The 17,289-nt window shown below is 39.7% G+C and overlaps 1 protein-coding gene across 8 annotated transcripts in view; it reads left to right on the top strand.

Moving 5' to 3' along the window:
• Positions 1-17,289, top strand: part of OSBPL6 (oxysterol binding protein like 6) — a 111,091-nt gene that overhangs the window by 1,758 nt on the left and 92,044 nt on the right. The window lies entirely within an intron of this gene.

Raw genomic sequence — 17,289 nt, 5'->3', positions numbered from 1 at the left:
CTCTCCATTTTAGATAAATCAGCAGAGATGTGTCCAACACTTATTATTTAAAATACCCTAAAGAGGTTTATACTTAAACTGCCTCTTCTATACAAGTAAATGGCAGGATGTGTATCTGGAAAAACAAAATACTGCGGGATTTGTAACTGACGACCTCCTAAACATTTTCCCTTGCTTCTGAGGGCTGGAGGAGGTACCTTTTGTTGTGCTGTAGTTCCTCAAGCTTGCTGCTTCCACTTCTATTAGTTCGCTGTTACGCACCCAGATCATCCGTAGTGCTTGAGAGCTGTACTGTTACGGGTCTTGTTACCAGTCTTTCTTATTACAGGCCCTTTTTTTGTTCTCAGCCCATTCTGCGAGTTTATTCATAAATGTCTGTGATGCTCCAAGTTTCTATTGCGGCTTTTCTAGTCTTTAGTTTGCTTCACTTTCGCGCAGAGATAACAAAACATTGGTTTGCGTACTTGTAGGAACAAATGTATTTCGTTTGTGTTTTTGGGTGTTTTTTTTTTTTTTTCCAAGTGCTGGTGTTGAAGGGCTGTACTCTCTCCATGTGTTATAGGCTTGCATGCGTTTTATACAACCATCAAAAACATAACTCTGCTCACAGGTGTTAGAGTTACCATGCAACTGAGCAGCCATTCAGACCTTACTACAAAGCCACCATGGCTATGGAAAGATAAAGACTCGTGACTTCTTCAGTAGGGGAGTCGCCTACCTCCTGCTCTGTTGCAAGTGCTGCTGGAGATGGGGGCTGCTCTCCTTTGCCACTTCTTCCTTCAGCCCACGCTGGAGATGAAGGCAGAGGGCGTTCATAGTCCTGCTTCATTTTCCTTCAGTCCTTCGGCGCGTGTGTGTGGGGGATATGTACGGGTGTCTACCCCTTGTGCTTCGCATTTCTTCTGAGGTATGGTCTACCACTGGATTTCTCAGTGTGACAGAAGTGAATGTGTTTGCTCTTGTTTTGCCAAACACATGAGATATCCCTATCGGTTTTCTCTGGGGATTTTTTTTGCCTGTAATCCTTTAGATTCCTGAGAACTTACGCTTCTATACCACATGGCTTTGTCTCAGGAGGTTTGCATTTCTTAAGGGACATTATTCCTCCAGGTCAGCCCTTCTGTGCCACACTGGAGAACCTGCTGTCACTGATAATGGTGTTGCAGTGTGAGACGGGAAGGCAACTGCCAGCACTTCACTGCTGAAGATGTGTGTGTGTGTGTCTATATTTTTAATGTGTGTGTATGTATACAGTGAGCCTGTCCTAATAGTATAATTAACTGTTATGCCTCATATATAGGAGTAGAAAATAATTGTCCGTTACCCCGTCTTTTCTAATTTTTTTTTAAAACACTGAACAATTCAAACAGTTCCCAGAGATTTCTAGTGTACGTGGTGATTAAAAACTGGGAGTGTTTCTTTTTCTTTTTTTTTTTCCTGCTAACTAAATGGTTGCTGGTTTTGAAGCTTTTGACTATACTGGCATGGGAAAAGGCAGCAGTTTCTGTAGATAATTTTCATGGGAAATGTTACTCTGGGCAATTGTATTTCTAAGAGGAATTTCTCCAAGAATTTCCTTCAGGCTTGTGTTTCTTTCTTAAGCTGAGTTTAATGAGATTTAAAAAAAAAAAAAAAATCCTTCCCAGTGGAATACTAAAGTAAATGCTTACTTTCTTTTTTTTTTTTTTTTGGATTGAATTTGCCATATCAAGGTTCTAGATGTTGAAGGAAGCAGCAACAGGCACTATATACAAATGAAAGTAAACACACGCTCAGGCCATGTGAGAGATGTTGGATTTTTGACAGATTCAAAACATGGCTTTGGTGATAGATAAGGAAACTCTCCAGCTGTTAAGAAGTTGCATAATGAGGTGCCAGGTAACGTGAACTGAATTTGGCTGTAACATTATGAAATATTAAGGAATATGAAATTATAGAATCATAGAATGGTTTGGGTGGGAAGGGACCTTTAAAGATCATCCAGTACAACCCCCCTGCCATGGGCAGGAATGTCTTCAACTAGATCAGGTTGCTCAGAGCCCCGTCCAATCTGACTTTGGATGTTTCCTGGGATGGGGCATCTACCACCTCCCTGGGAAACCTGTTCCAGTGTTTCCCAACCCTCAAAGTAAAAAATGTCTTCCTTTTATCTAGCCTGAATCTACCCTCTTTTAGTTTAAAAACATTACCCCTTGTCCTATCACTACAGGCTCTACTAGCAGAGTTCATGCTATGAATGGTGCTATTTATGTATGTTTGTAATTAATTTCACTATCTCCATACCTACGTTTTCTGAGCTGTAAATACAAACCTACAGCCTTCAGCTGTTTCCTGTAAGTCAGAACAAAGACATGAAGGCAGTTAAAAGTCTTTTTTAAATGCCACCGCTGTATATATCCTGGTGAATGGTGTTTCTAGCATATTACTCTCTGGGGTTGTTCTTTTCAGAAGAGCTGAAAAATGATGGAGGAACCTTTCAGTGCTGACAGCTGATAAGCCAGTGAAAGGGAGGACAGCTAAATGTGAAACGTGGAAGACAGGGGAAGACCACAGGAGTTACCATGTATAGACAAACTCGTGTGTTTTAGGGAAACGTCTGGGCTGAATAGACTCGTTAATATATTAAGGGAGGAAAAAAGTGAACAATACCAAAATGATAGAGACAACTACTGAAAGAGGAGAAAATGGGGTTGAAGTGGGGTTTCTTTTGTGCGCCTGTTTGTGTGTTTGTTTTTTTTTTTTTTTTTTAAGGGGGGTTGGACCAAATGGCATCCAGAGGTTCCTTCCAACCTAAATTATTCTTTAATGTGAACTGTTTTGGCATTACAGGCCAAACCCAGACACTACTATTTTCTACTTACAATGAAAAATAGATGGTGCTTAGAAACTCTGAATTATTTTTTCTGAAGTATGTATATTAACCCTGCAGAATTTCCAGCTAGTTGAGGAGTTGGTTCCAAGTAAAATGTGTCAGTATGTGCTGAGGGCTATGTACTTATGGGTGGTAGCAGCAGGGAGAGAGCCGCTGCATTTCCAAGCTCGTGTTTCTGAGCAAACTACAGCCTGGTTGTTTAAATGGTTTCAGTGTGAGCCCCTCCATCACCAACTCAGAAACCAAAAAAGATTGTATCTAATTACTTGTTATCTATACCTTTAAAAAGAGAAGCTTTGAAGGAGGAGGAGGAAATTGGAGATTGAAGAAGAGTAAGAGGATGGGTCTGGAATGTATGGCAGTTGTAATGTCCTAAAGATTAGGAGAGCTTTATAATGATCCTTAGAAATGCCTCACTGTAGTGGAGAGAGCAGCTGCATTTTGAAACCAAGTTAAATAATTTCCTCATTGTTGTTTTTTTTTTTTTTTTTTTTTGAGTTCCTTAAAGGTAAGTATATGTTAATACTAGTTGAGAGCACTTCTCTTAAAGGAAATAATGGATACATTAACTTGAGGTGTAAAGAAAAGAAATCTCTAATTGATTGTGAGCTTAATACAGAGTTGCAAGAACTTTAAGTAGCAGGTGTCATGTTGCATTAGATTCAAAGATTCAGTTTTCCACCAAAAAAATCAATTTCCTTCTGGGAAACTTGATTTTCTTGCTGTCTCCTTGCTGGGGCATGGTATCTGTATTTCTAGCAGAATGCAGTCCCTGGGCATCTCTTAAAGGTTCGATGTTCCTCAATCAAATATTTCACATTCGTGGCATTTAAGCCCCTCCCCCTCCAATGAATCTTTTCTGCCTTATTTTGGGATGCTGACAATCAGGTGGATAAGTTGAATCTACCCAGAATTTAGCAGATAGGAAGTCCAGTCTTGGTTATGGTCTCTCTCAGTGCGATCTGACTGCTTGTGTTCATAACTCTGCTAAAATAAGAGTTTTCTTTTCCCTGTTTCACCATGGAAATTGAGAGATGGAAATGCTTGCAGCTTATAAACTATATAAACCCCCCATACTTCTCAGTTCACATGAAAAGTATGAAAATCACAAAAATCACAAAGGCTATGCTTAGTCCCTATTGATTTGCATGTTTCTAGTCCAAGCAGAGACGCTAAGGACCTTATGGATTCTTTACTTGAAAGGCTGGATTAATTTATCTGTATATGGTATTGAATGTAGTCCAATCCTCTAATGTATATGCTATTTTGTTGGTACAAAGCTGTTCTGTAGCATATATTTTTTCCAATTACGTTAGTGAATTATGTTTGTGAAGGATTCAAAGGTATTAAAATAATGTATTGGATCCTTTGCATCAGTACAGTAGGGCATATATCTGGGATTGCTTTGTTATAAAAACAACTAAACCCAAAGCGAGTAACATTTGTGTAACAATTATCTACAGATTGATTTCAAGATATCCTTTTTCAGATGATGAACTGAAAAGTTTTCTGTTGAAAAATGGAATAAGCTCAGGTTGCCCAAAGAAAAGGCCGTATGAAACCTGTGCCATGGGGTGAAGGCTACCTGCCCGTACAAAGAAGACCTTGGCTACATCTGCCCAGCTCTAGCTGACCTGATTAATCCTGGAAAATGAAAAAAACAATAGCAGAACTTTGTTCTGTAACTGTTGCCAGCTTCACACTTTGTAACACGTAACACTTGTTACGTGTAACACATTTGGGGTGGGAGACCAAAGAGTTACTGAAATATTGGTGGCGACTGCTAATTGACCTTAGATAGAGACTGTGGAATTGGTGATACCTTTGATGGCTCATGCTGACAGTTTAAATGAGAAAGCAGTAAATAAAGCAGTAGCCCCACTTGCAGGGGATGAGGGAGCATGACATGGGACATGCACGTACCTCTGACACTTGGAAGGCTGAGCTGGAGGGGAACAGCCTGGTGTGAGGTCCAGGCCACCAGCCAGGACTTGGACACGCTGAGTGGTTGGGGTGAGCGTTCTGTTCCCCAGGGTCTATGGTGGCAGAGTCACCTGGACCTTGATTTGCGCTTCATAGAATAGACAAGCTGGAACACAAATGCCGCACCCATCCTGCTTAATAAAACACGACTGGATTATGTGACAGAGTGGTGTCTTTCTGTTCTTGCAGCCACCCCACCCTGTTCCCCTATGATAAACCCAATGTGGATAAGGAGATGTTAAACAGGATTTGGGTAAAGAGAAGTTTCGGTGAACATCTTGCTGGAATGGTTCCAAGCTGGTGAATCGCCACTCATCCTGTTTCACCTCTGCCTTCACTGTCTCTTTCCTGTGTGTGATCAACCTGCTTCTGCAGTGGGACCACAGGTGGTCTCTTGTTTCTAATTCTACTGTATGAGCATTTTTATGCCTGATCTACTCAGGGTTGCCTGACACCCTTGTGATCTTGTTCAGGAAAGTAACTTTTAACTCCTCCCATCCTGTCTTTGAAAATAAAATTCAGTCTTGTTTGGAAAGTAATGGCACTGTGATTTGCGAAGTGGGAGAGAAACAAATCCAGACAGACCATGGCTCATCTCAGATTATGATTTCTGGGGTTTTGGCCACAAGATAGAAGTTTCTTAATTTATTTTCTAGAGTGGGAAAACTTTTAGGAAACTGTCAGCAGGGCAACTTATTTTCTTTTATACCTTTATCTTTACAGTGCCAGTTAGCCGTGGTGCCCCCTGGTAAGGCTCGATCTTCTGGGGAAAGTGGAAAGGCAAAATAACTGATGGTGATCTACAGAAATGGCAATAAATGTACCAGATAAAGGGTCTTTCAGCTTGTATGTGGGAAGCTGGAATGGTTAGTTTAGTGACAGATGTTTCTTTCAGAGTGGAGTGGGTCAGCTGGGTGAGAAGGTGGTAGCTGATGATGGAAATGATACTTGGTTAAAAGAAAAAGGCTTCAAAATAAAACAGCTTGTTGAGATCTGAAACTGGAGTTGGTGTTGAGTCATCTTGGGGTCCCTCTGACCCCAATGTGAGCATGATGCATGCATCCCTCTGGGAACTAATTATGTCTCTTCTGTGTTTGAAGTCTGTGTTTCTTGGTTTTAATCTGTTTCTGGAAAAGAAGCTTTCTTCAGAAGATGTTTGCAGAAAACAGAATGAAAACAGATATGAAATGGAACTTATAGGGTACTCAGAGGATGAGTCTGGATGCTAAGTATCGGTGTGCCCCTGGTACTGGAAGGTTAGCTCTCTAGGCATACAAATTCTGTGTTTTTCATTGTAATGGTTGTTGATGGATAAAATCCATCTTCTTTTTCCCCTGTTGCCATCAGCTGTCTTTCCAAGTTCACTTGCACCTGACAACTGTGCTTTTTTGTGCCTGTAACTATGGTCAGGTCATAGTTGCTACCTGGTTTATTGTTCCTGGGTGACATAATCATGGGCAAAGTAACCCATTCTCTGACTGAACCCCCCCCCCCCGAAAGTTCTATAACTCTCCTTAACTGTCACCTGTATTTGTGTGGCTGTGCAAATACATTAGAGGAAGCTAAATCTAAAATACATGGTGGCCCACTGAGCAGGCCTCACTCTGTCCCTCCTATGACTGGTAGTGTAGCTTACATGTAAGACCCGTGGTCAGTTTGCAGTATATGAGTCAGTGTGACATGCAATGCAAAACAATCTTTAAAAAAAATTACAAGGTATTTTCTTTAGTAGCTGCACACTCTGTCCCCTGCCCTGTCACCATAAATACCGTTGTGTGACAGAGCTTACAATTAATAATTAGAGTGGCCTCTGTCTCTAATTAACACAATAATGCTTGTGTTTTCTTGTGAAATCTGAGTTGAGGATTAAGGGCGTAGGCCTCAAACGGGGTCAGAGTACCAGGCTTAGAGTTAGCCAAACTGACTGACCCTCAGACCCTTACAGGACTCTTCAGTAGCTCCACATGGTTACGCAGTATCTGTGAGTTGAAGGAATAGAAGCAGTTTCAAAAGTAATCTATGATAGGCTTTTTAATTTCCATTTCTGGTGGTGCAAAGGTTGCTGTTGGATCTGCAAAGTAGCTGGTTGCTCCTAAATGGAACAATGAATGTGGCAGCTTGGGTTCATAGCTCTTATCCTTTCCGTAACAGCTGCTGTGTGTCCATCTGCCTGCAGAAGAGAAAACGTGCTACAAATCTAAGTAAAATCTTGTAAGCTACACTAGGAAGAGGAGAGTGAGTGGCAGATTCTTTGCCTTTAAAATTTACAAACTCCAATTCATAATTTTATTTTGTTTTTCACAGTATTTTGGCCAAATCAATGTACTGTGATCCTATGAACAGTAAGGTCAGGTAGAGGAGGTGGTAAAACAGCCATGTTGTAATCGCTTGGCCCTTCCTAAAGCTGTGATATTTTTCTTAATGCCCTTGGGTTTTAGGTTTCCCACTTGAAATGTCTAGACCAGTTCCCCAGAGGCTGTGTAACAGATCGCTGTTCATAGCTCTCCTGACATTTTGCGCCTTCCTGATTGCCTTATTTTTCTCCTAACTGTACCACCTTTATAGATCCAAATATATACTTGTTCCCTATGATGTGTGCACTTTCTAACAGTTGAAATGTTATTCAAACTGTTAATGCCTTGTACCAGGACTGTGCATGGGCTGGGGGGGGAAGGATGGTTGACTTTAGCTCTGATACCTGCTGACTGTCCAGTCCAGAGCTGTACTGGCCCTTGGCTGCCAGCTCGTGGTGCAAATACACCGTGGTATTATTAGCCCCTGCCACCTTATGCTGTTTCTGGTATAATTACTTTCCGATATATTCATTATTGGGTTTCCCCCTCAATGTTCTTCAGAATTTTGAGAGATTTATTCAGCATTTGCAAATTTTTATGCTTTAATCTTAACTTTGTAAGCACATTAACTCAATCATTTTGCATAAAGCTATCAAATAATGTCAGTCCTAAACCTGTGCTATATCTCCTTACTATTCTATATACAATTTACTATTTGAATTATTTTTAAGTTACACAGCGTTCTTTTGCAATGTTTAAATATATTGACTTCAGCATTTTCTACATTTTCTTCATTGTTTTTCACTTGTGTTATTTATAGTAAGTCAGTAAAAATAATTTCAAAGATGCAGTAAAGAATAATGCTATGTAAAAAAATAGCTAGGGACTAACAATAAGGACTTGATAAATACAGTGATGTTCCCTTGAGGGCAACAGAAGTATGCTACCGTACATCAGTTGAAGGGGTTTTCAGTACAGTAAACCAGAACTATTTAAGCTGGGATTGGTGTAAATTAGGCTCATAGCACTCTCTAGAAATGGGGAAGTATCTTACAACAAAGAAGTTTTATTTCTTGGTGCCACTGCATGTGTTCAGTGGTAAGCTGTCTATCTTTTTTCTTTCTTCTGTTCTCCTGCTTTGTCTGGTTGTGGACACTGTCCTCACTGCTGAGAAATGCAGAACATGCTTGTGGAGGGCATGGCAGCTTTATTAATTTCATACTTCAAGATCTCTGGCAACATTCCCACGTTGAAAGCTAATGGAAATGAACTGCTCTTTAGGCCGTGGATATCTTGAGGAACGTGTAGTTCTGCTTTCTTGGCTGGTTCTTGGGTAGTTTGCCATGAAAAATGTGTCATAGCTGTGTGATATAACACTGAAAAAACCACCAATGTTAGATAAATCTGTTTATAAGTGAAATGTAGTTGCTTATAAAGAAATTAGTTTGCACTCATTACATTTTGAAACTAGTTTTTTTAAAGACAAGTGTGCCAGGGGCGTATTCATTGCTTCTCTGGGTTTCCAGCACTGAGGTGTGCTTTCTCAGTTCTTGCCCCCTTTCTCATTCTGCCTTTCCTCCGCAGGTCACTCCCTACCCATTAATACACCTTTCTCTGGATTTCGGTCCTGTGCCCAGGCTGACCGATCCCCCCGGGCACACAGGCACGTCCCCTTGTCCAGGCTGCCAGTGCTCCATGCCTCTCCCCTCCAGCTGCCCCTCCTCCATCCTGGCTGACGCAGTCTTCCGTGCGTCTCCCGAGGGTCGTTGGCCATCTCGGGAGATCCTCGGTGGGGGCTGCCAGGGGCTGGGGGGCATGAAAGGAAAAAAAACCTCCGAGAACAAAATGCCTGGAAATTCACAGTGTTAAGCATACCAAGGCAAATCAGTTACTTTGCTAACAGGCCTTACACCTAATGGCACCTTACACTGCTTAATAGCGGTGTAAGGTGCCATTTCTTAATGGCAGCAAGTGAAATATTTCTGCGCTTTATGTTGGTGATTTCTGCCAAGGTGGATTATACATTCCAACTATGCTGAAGCAGATTTAAATGTAAAGGTACAGCTTCCAAATGCAAGTTCCTCACTTAGAAGGACAAGTTTGAACAGAAATAAACATATATGTGTATTGTGAGATCCAGAAAGTAATTCAAGCAGAACTCTCCGAAGTTTTTCTTTTTAAACAATCTCAGTATGCTGCAAAAATGACTTTCAGTTCTTTAGGCTCCCACAGATTGCAGCACAGAAAATCAATACTTTTTCAGCTAATGTCAATTTTTTTCCATTAAAGGATAAATGAGGAAGCATGAGGCTTCTAGGGTTCTCTGACTTCTGTGTGCTTCCCAGACAGCTAATCTTTATTTATCTTTATATTTTGTACAATGCATACTTAGTGCTTGTCATTTTATTCTCCTTGCCAACCGTTGATTCTGTTTATGAGTTAAATGCTCAAATCATGATGGAATTGTGATTGTGGTATTTTTAAAGCCTTTGTTCAAGTGCCTCAAGTTAAGAGGGTGAATGTTTTATTTGAGGAAATTAAACTTCGTAAGAAACTGAATCTGACCCCTATCATGGGTTAGTTTTCTGCTCATTCAGTAGTGTGATGGCTCATGTTATCTTTGCAGTCACTGGAATTTGTAAGTGTTTAAGTGTTGGTACTGTGGCGGGTTTGTTCTTCAGTTTAATTTTTATAAACTGAGATGTTATAATTTATATAGTCCTGAACAAGGCTTTCCGATTAATGTGTTGGCAGCAAGCCAAACGTATTCAATTTTTAAATTTTGTTTGTTGCTTTAATGATCTTCTACATATCCCTATACACATCTTTTGAAAATACTGTAGATTTGAATTAATGAAAATATTTTTTTATTATCTGAAGCAAATATGCACTTTGCATTTCTGTTTCCACAGATTTATCAAGAGTAGCAAGAGTGGCATGATCAAAGGCAACACAATGGGTCAAAAGTGAAAGATAGCAAATGTCAAAGTTTAGGTTTTGCTCATTATTTCCGTTTTGCTAATAAGGGCGCGTGCACATATGAGCAGAAGGCAGGAGGCAACATCATTTGCTCTGCCAGATGAGAAGCAGAGAAATAAAAGTACTTTAGGTCAATGATGCTGCATTCTAGGAGGAGATGGACCCAGCAAATAATGGTATTAGAATTTTGCTGAAGTTTCTCCCATGATGTTTGCTTTTTACTGTTGCTACAAAGTTTGCCGGAACGTAAGAGCAACCTCACTTGTTAGCAGTGGCTGGCAGGGACTGTGCGGTATGAAGTTTCACTTGATTATCTACAAAAGACCTACATAAATAAAAATGGGGAATGTGTATCTCAGAAAAAGGGTATGAGGAGAATACAATTTAGCAAATGGGCTCCCTTGTTCAGAACGCAGGGTCAGAAACTTTAAGCAGTGGCAAAATATTTTCCCCTTTGGGTTATGCCTGATTGCAGATTGCAATGGACAGTTCTGAATGAGCTTATAAACCTGCGTACCTCGTTCAGCTGCAGCACGAGCCCATGCTGGACGGCCAGATATTGGCTGGTTCGGGCAACGGCTGTAACCATGCTTGTATCTACAAACCTCTGGAGCTATATACTTTGGTTAGCAATCTCGCTGCGAGCTGAGCAATGTATTTCATTTTTTTCATTGTACTTAACATTTTACACACTTCAGTACATTTAGTACCATGTTCCAATTCTGCCTGCACACAAAACCGTATTTTCCTACCTTTGCTGTTGAACTATCTATCTATAAGAGGCACAGTCAGTGTTAAAGAGAAATGCATAAAGCAGAAAGCAAATGGCAGAAAGTCAAAATTAAGCAAACAGTTTCCAGTGCTATTACTAGATTTAAGAGATAACGTCATTTTACAAATAGTTTCAAAGACTAAAACATAAAATACTTGAAAGGAGTGGACGGTAGACTTCAAACTCATAGCAGTTGTTTGTCACAGTTGCCTGTTGTCTTGCTGAGGGTCTGACTGGAGTGGTGTAGAATTGGAGACCAGTGCCTTGCACAGCTGTAGAGGGAGTTTAAAAAAAAAAAAAAAAAAAAAGTGAGGAAAGTATATTTCCAAACACTCCCAAATACATGGGTGAAGCCCTGCTTGGTAGAATAGATGCAATTTTCCTGCTTCAGGATGCTTGTTAAAAAACAGAGAAAATAAGGATGAATGTGAGATTTTTCTTTCCCGAGCACTGCAATTTCAAACTGAATATCTAAAGTGCTTCCTCCCCCCCCCCCCCCCCTTATTAATCTGCCTTTTAGAATTTTTGTAGTTGGGAGGCTGTCCCAAAACAGTTGTTTGTTAGGTGTTGCTGTGTAGCCATAATAAGGTTAACCTTACAAGTCCTTTTTTCTTCCTTAGCGTATTTACTTGCTAGTCTTTCAAGAATTATTTTACTGCTATTTTCTGATGTTGATTAATTTTGGAACGGGTATTGCATACAGCAGGGGAGTTTCTCTTCTGTGTAAATGGCTATGGGCTTGGCTGAGGTTGCTGACACATACTTGGCTACATGCTGATTTACTAGCTATCGTCAAGGTCTAAGGAATGTTGCAAAAATAAAATGAGTTACTTAATAAAATCACTGTTTTCGTTACAGTTGAAGTGATCTCTCCTCCAAAGGAAGAAAAAAAAATTGTAACAGAACTTGAAAGTTGATATTGAGATAAAATAAGTGTCAAGGTTAACAAAATATTTTATGATGTTGGGGTATGAAATTGTCCTAAAGTGCCTTTAAAAAAAACAGAAGTGGCTAGATTGAGTGTCTGTCTTCATTCAGTGGCACTATACACATTAATGAAAAGTTTCAATGGAAAAATACTGATTAGGTCTCACTTTTGAGTAGAACTTGGATGCTTCTCTGTAATTCAGTCCTCTGGTGTAACTTTCTGGAGGTGTATTTATTTGTAAAAATGACAGTATTATGACTGGTAATACAGAGTATTTTTTTGAGATAGTGTTTATGTATAAATAAATATATCACAATATATTTTCACTGTCTAGATGATAGATGACTCAGAGTCAATGCAGTCCAACAGTTTTATTCTAGTGAATTTATACATACTGCCCTGCCCTGCATGTAACCTGAGCTTATAACTTGTGAATTGTAACAAGGACCAGAGGGAGAAATTTTACCTGTATTTCTATTTTTGCTGTATCTTTTATGGTTTTTAATATAGTAGCATTTTATCATTTATACTTTTGGCATTACTCTTGCATGCAATATACTTTTCAGGCCTACTCTTATGCCTGGAGGTTGCTGTCAGATAATGTTAGGAGATTTCTCAGTAGACAACAGTTAAGAGAAGCTTAAAAAGGAGATGCTGAACTTCAAACCGTGGGTTGTATGGCATTAGAAGTTCAGAAAAAACAGATGAATTGAGTTGCGTTTTCTGGCACAAACTGTTTAGGTCTTCATGGCCAGCAAAACATGAAGTAAACCCCTCTATCCCATTGTCTGCTTCAGCAGTGGTGCATAACTGTTCTGTTTCATAAACGTGTGATTCCCCTGAAGAGGGAAGAGGATGCATGTATTTTGAGCACCAGTTTTATTCATACAAGTTTATCATTAGAAACCTGTCCATATTTTGTTGAATCTTTCTCTGGAAAATCCAAATTTATCAGCATCTCACATGAGAATAAGAAGCTCTCAGTAGGGACAGTGGTCCCTGATTTGTCAAAGTCAGTGAGCAGAGAGAGGAGGAATACTTAATGAACACTCTTTGATCAGCGTCTGTGATAGCCAGCACATCATCTTGGCTCTGGCCAAGACCACAGAGAAAATATTATGGTGGTTGTTAACAGCAAGGGGTGGAAGTGTGGATAGGATCCTGGCAACTGGGGTCAGGGGGTCGGGGATGTTTAATGATACAAGAATGAAGTCTGGTATCATCATGAAAGAAAATGTTCAGTGTCCTGTCTTCAGCATGAGTACATACCTAATGGTAATAAATGCCTCATCTTCGGGTTGAGAATCAGTCTAATAGAATTGCAGGTGAATGTTGTGTTTCTTCCTCCTGAGAAATCATGACAACAGTAATTGAAACAACCAGATTTACGTTCAGCTGCTTACTGCTGGAGGTCTTTTTGTTATCTTTAACCCAGCGTTAATTTAGGTCACCCTTTAATCTAAGTAAAAGAGACCATGTATCCTTTCCCTCTTGACTGTATGTCAGTACAGAGTGTCCAGAGAATGCTGTTCATTTTGGTGCTAGTGTACTGTATGAAATTTCAGTTTATAATCTTTGATATGAAAAAAAATTACTTGATAGTTTATGCTGTGTATTTATTTATTTAGGGTATCATCCTAGCGTCCTACTTCTAAGTATAGTATAGAGTCCTTAAAAATTGTTTGTTTTATTGAAGGTCACTGTGGATACGCAAGTGCAGCAAGAGTCTGTAAGTCTGTAATACCTCTGCCTTGCAATTTGAAGCATTCAAGCAGTGTCCTCCAGGAGCCTCGCTGAAATGGATGAAGGGCTACGTGTGCTGTAAACTCCAAGGCTTGCGCATGAATATCTGGACAAGCAAAAGTGTTTTCCAAAAATGATCACAAAATTGAAAACAGAACACAAATACAAAAAACCACATTAAGTTGTTTTGGTGTTTTTCTTCATAATACCAAATAGTGCAAGGAATATTTTAACTCGTCATTTACTTACATATCTCCTCAGAAAATTAACACACTGTCAATAGTAGTAGTTGTAAGGACAAGTCTTACTTTAATTTTCTGGTTATTTATCTCCTGGGTACAGTCCACCACTGTCACTTTTTTTAACATTTCAAAATGCATAATAATTTATAACAGAGAAATATGACTCCTGTTGTCTCTTCCTCCAGGCTTAAATAAAAATAATGTCTTTTCATATCTATTTATATGATCATTAAAACATCATTATGAAATTGAAAATGCCTCTGAGTACATTTTATGAAAATTGAAAGCCCCTGAGTGATAATGGCAGGATATCACTGACCTTGTTGGTGTATTAAGTGCTAGTGGCAGTGTTTCAGGATGCAGAACATCTTGATAGTCAGATACCTGTGACCTGGGCCTCTCAGATGGTCGTCTTGTTCAAGTGTTCTCAGTGGTAAAATCTGCTTTCTTGTATTAGAGAACTGGAGTGCTTTCCTTGGACAGGGAAAAATGTCTGAAAATGTAAAGCACTTACAAGAACCACCACCCATTCTGGAACTAGTAGAGGCCAAGAAAATTTTTCGGCCCAAAATACTTGCAAGTGCTTGCAAATCTAGCTAAACAAACACTATAACAGAGCTTTCTGACCAGTTGTGGCTAAATAAGTCCACCAGAAATTGCTGAAGTTGTATCTCTTATTAGTGGGAGCTATTCTCAGGCTTTGGGAACTGTGATGATCCATTGGGGGGAAAAAAAGGGTCAAGACAGCATCCTTAGAAAAGTACAGCTCTTACCGGCACTTCCCTGGGTGCTGTTGGACTGGGAGGCATCTCGGATGGCTTGAGATACATCTTTCCCTCCCTAGTTCGTCCAGTCACTTCCTAGACTTTAAATTTGATATGTATATGTGCTCATTACAGTGTGCTACAGGGTGTGTAGGTTTGGAGAAGCTCAGGGAAGGCAGACGTTACATCCAGTAATGTGAGCTGGAGAAACCTTTATGTGTTACAGGGGAGACACTAAAGTGAAAACAGAGCAAACACAATTAAAAATTTGGGTTATTTTCCATCTTTCTGGTAGGGTCTTAAAGGATCCGCTGTTAAGTTTCTGCGTGGTATCTGTCACACAGCTCTCCATGGGTGATGAATACTGGAGAGGCTCATGTGGATCTGTACCTCCTGTGGGCCAGGCAGAAAATAGAGAGGCAGTACTTGGATCCACAGAAGAGGATTTTTGGTCCTGTTAGATTAGGAAGTGTGGTTTATTGGTTCATTTTACTCTGGGAAGAGTTGTGGTTTTGTACCTTTGTTAGTGAATTTGGATTAAATTTAGCAAAAATTTTCCATAAAAGGAAAAATGGAGAAAAATTTGAAAAGCTGAAATTTCATTTGAGTAAGTTTGCAATGAAATGATCATTTTGGTGTGTCCTGATGTTGAAATGGACTTTTTCCCCCAAGTTACTTGAAATGTCTCCTTTTTTTCTCCTTCTGGTCTCTGAACTAAAAAACATCCACTATTGATACAGCCAGAGTAGGTTCTTTTTTCAGTTAAGGGTTTGAGGTTTATGAAACACGTCAGTAAACATGCCCAAGGAAAAACTCGGCTGTTCCAAAAATATAAGGCAGACTTTTCTAGTTAAGAAAAGCCATCCCAGCATATGGTGTGTTTCTTTTAAGATGCAAAATATTCATATACTGAGATTAACCTTCTGGAGGAACTTCGAGGCAATAGCTCCTGCTCTTAAGCTTCTGCCTTTGTTTCAACAGAGACTTACTTTGTGAAAATTTTTCTTCCCAATCTCTAAAATATGTTAATAGCACCATGCCAAAATGTTGTTGACGATCTATTTCTTGTAGGATGCTGTTATATATAAACAGGGTTTTTTTTGATATATATTTAATTTTTCAAGTCAGGAGAAACATTCAGATTTGCTTTCAGCATGAGTCTAGAATAACATTATGTCTCTGGCATAGTAGTTGTTGCAGGCTTGCATGACAACTGTTGTACATATTTTCTTACATGACTGAAGTTGCGGGTTGGGTTGGGTTTTATACGTGATTGACATGTTATTGCATACAGGGCTGCCTCATCTATTTTTTTTCAGTGCTTTGCTTGCTATAGCAGTAACCTGTGTTCACCACCACCGTGCTAGCGTGACCTTCATGCAGACCAGCAAAAACCCGTCTTGTTTGCTCAGCATCCCAAAAGACAATTAGGAATGATTGCCTGAGCAACATAACATCCTTGTCAAATACCACAGGGATTGCTGTGATGCCAGTTGGACCATTCTGTCAGAAGTGGCATGCTTCTACATGCAAAACAGTGGAGTAGCAAAGGAATATGGTTGCTTCCCACTTGCTTTTTATCTCTGCTTGGATCTTTTCTGCTGAAGTGGTGGAAAATAAGCAAAGTGTCCTGGTTTCAGCTGGGATAGAGTTAACTGTCTTCCTAGTAGCTGGTACAGTGCTATGTTGTGAGTTCAGTATCTGAAGAATGTTGATAACACTGATGTTTTCAGTTGTTGCTCAGTAGTGTTTAGACTAAAGTCAAGGATTTTTCAGCTTCTCTTGCCCAGCCAGTGAGAAAGCTGGAGGGGCACAAGAAGTTGGCACAGGACACAACCTGACCCAAACTGGCAAACGGGGTATTCCATACCATGGGACGTCATGCCCAGTATATATACTGGGGGAAGAGGGGGTGGGGGGATGGCCGCTCAGGGACTAGCTGGGTGTTGATTGTCAGGTGGTGAGCAGTTGCACTGCGCATCATTTGTACATTCTGATCCTTTCCTTATTACTGTTGTCATTTTATTAGTGTTATCATTATCATTATTAGTTTCTTCTTTTCTGTTCTATTAAACCGTTCTTATCTCAACCCACGAGTTTTACTTCTTTTCCTGATTTTCTCCCCCATCCTACTGGGTGGGGGGCCAGTGAGTGAGCGGCTGCGTGGTGCTTAGTTGCTGGCTGGGGTTAAACCACAATACAAAGGCACGGAGTAAATGGAGGAGTAGAAAAAAAAATATTTAAAAAGCAACACGAACAAGGAAAGGAATCCTGTGGAAAAGAGAGGTGGTAACGCTCTGCATTGGATGCAGGAACAAAGCAATGAGAAAAATCAAACGGAAAAAAGTGTCAATGTGGAAGAAACATTTAAACAGAATAAAGCCATGTAGAAAAGGAAAGTAGGAGAAAACATGGGAAACACTGAAGGAGCAGTATGAAGGGGTAAAAATGGGAAACATCTCTTTTTAAGCATCTTGTAATTCTTATGTGAAAACTGTATTTCTTCATGAGAGGTACAGTATTTTGTGTTTGCTGAAAAATCTGTAGTTCAGTTGTTTTTTTGTTTTTTGTTTTTTTTTTGTTTTTTGTTTTTTTTTTTTTTGTTTGTTTTTTTTTTGTTTGTTTTTTTTTTTTTAAATTAGAAAGAAATCAACAATCTTAGTGATGTTTTGGTACTTGGGTTTGTTTCCGTAATACGAAACCTGCCAAAGA

This window comes from Accipiter gentilis, chromosome 1 (genome assembly GCF_929443795.1).
Source record: "Accipiter gentilis chromosome 1, bAccGen1.1, whole genome shotgun sequence".
NCBI lineage: Eukaryota > Metazoa > Chordata > Aves > Accipitriformes > Accipitridae > Astur > Astur gentilis.
This window is presented reverse-complemented; position numbering and strand designations above follow the sequence as displayed.